Raw genomic sequence first — 2,070 nt, 5'->3', positions numbered from 1 at the left:
TGCTGCTCCAGGTCAAACTGACATCCAAACAGGAAACCTAATGGTGTTTATTTCTTTCACTGTCATCGTTTTTTGAAAATTTTTCTTTGTTATGGTGCGTGGGTCTGATGTCGGAGAAACGCTACTTAGAACAAATCATCTTAAAGCCGCCATTTAATTCTGAGCTACCATAAACCTTAATGAAATCCCAGTTGGTGCCGGAGCTCCTCAGCAGCTCAAGTTTCAGGTTGATTCGTGGATATTAGACCAGAAAAGATTAAAAAAACTGATTCTTTTTAAAGTCGACTTTGATCCAAAATGGTGTTTTTTTGGATGAGGCTGTAGTGTTAACCAGAAATATATTGATGTTATTGAAAAAGTAAATCAATGCAGAAAAGTCCTGAACTAAAACTTGAAAGTTGTTTGTTTTTCTAGATTTACATTTGATCCTCAGATCAATCCTTATTTATAGTTGTTCCCATGGTACCGTTCCAGCACTAAAACCAGTTACCCCAGAATGAAACATCTTAAGCAGCCGTGCATCAGGTTGCAGGAATGTAAGAGTAGGAAGTATGAAGCTCAGCCTGCTGTGGATCAACACTGACCCCTGGTCAGCCTCGGTGAAACGAGCCGCTGATCTAAAGGGACCCATCCACAGAGTGAGTCGCACTAAAACGCTGCTGCTCTCAGAACAGTGAGGACCACTTTAAACCGAACCGTTTGTCGTCATATTTCCTGTGAAACAGTTTCAGATCTTCCCTGTGCAATAATGCCTACTCTAGTAAATGATGCGCTTTTAATTTGATGCAGCTACTGTAAAAGAACTGAAACTGACGTTCTGGCAATAAGGCGGCTTTGTTTTCATTTACTCTGAGGGGTGGAGTCACCATGGCAACGGGAAACATGTTTTCTATTTGACGTTTAAAATCTGTTTCACGATGGGCTTTATTTAGCCGCTGATAAAAACACGGATAGTCGAGTGAAACGGAAGGAAAAGTGACTCAGAAGCAGAAAACGAGTTATTGGATCGGCACGGTGTAATCTGTGTCCTCTGACCTGTCGGACCCGCGGCTGCTTTCATTCGCTTTGTCTGAAGAGTCAATCACTCAGCACTGAAGAATCTGTCATGGCTCTGCTCATTTCTCTGTAAATAAGATGGGACTAATTTTCTGCAGTGCTGGAGAACGAGACGGTTGTTTTTTTTTGTTTTTTTTTGTCTTTTCTGAGTCCCCCACCCCCACCCCACCCATTGCATTTTCAATCATGAAACCGAGGATAGCTTAACTTCACTAGACGACCTCTAATTGGATCTAAATGGGGGTCAAAACAGCTATAACTGAAGGCATTTCAATAACCTGTACATATCTGACTTTGCTAGGATCACTTGACGTTTGATTTGATTGTACAGATCCAAAAGGGAAATAATAAAGTTATTAAGTGTTTATGGTCCGTCTTGTTTTTTTTTTGGTTGGTTTTTATTGCGTCCTGTTTTCCAAATGCTGTTTTAGGACCTGGACTAAACTGACGGCTGCATGTTTGGTCAGTTAAAATCTAAAAATGTATTATTGATGCCTATTTTTATTCTTAATGTTTCACTTTTCTCCTTAAAGGTACACTTAAATCTAGGGTGACCAAACGTCCGTATTTCCCGGGACATATCCGTATTTCACGTCCTGTCCCGGGCGTCCCAGGTTTTTTTTAGAAAGTGAGGAAATGTCCTGATTTCACTGTGCACAACGCTCCGTGTGACGTAATCCCTGAGCCGCGTCAGTGCGGGCAGCCCTGTTCTTAATCAGAGGCTCTGTTCGAAAACCTGGGCTGCATCCTCCAAGGACGCGGTCTACCTAGACTGGATCCTTCGAAGTCTTTGAAAATAAGGAGGCCGGGAGAGTTTTGTCTGTGAATTCAAACAGGTCCACCCTTCGGCGGGTTTTACCGCCGTATGCTCTGTTGCTTAGCAACCGTGAAAGTTGACACACAAAGCAGGAAAAGAATGAAATCAAAACTGTTTCTTTATTTATTTTTTAAAAAGTTAAAGTGAACAAAGACTACACTCACAAGAATCCAGAGTGGAATAAAGGTTCCAACCAC

Source organism: Cyprinodon tularosa, unplaced genomic scaffold (genome assembly GCF_016077235.1).
Source record: "Cyprinodon tularosa strain WSP-4 unplaced genomic scaffold, ASM1607723v1 ctg500, whole genome shotgun sequence".
NCBI classification, from domain to species: Eukaryota; Metazoa; Chordata; class Actinopteri; order Cyprinodontiformes; family Cyprinodontidae; genus Cyprinodon; species Cyprinodon tularosa.
Note: the sequence above shows the minus strand (reverse complement) of the source record.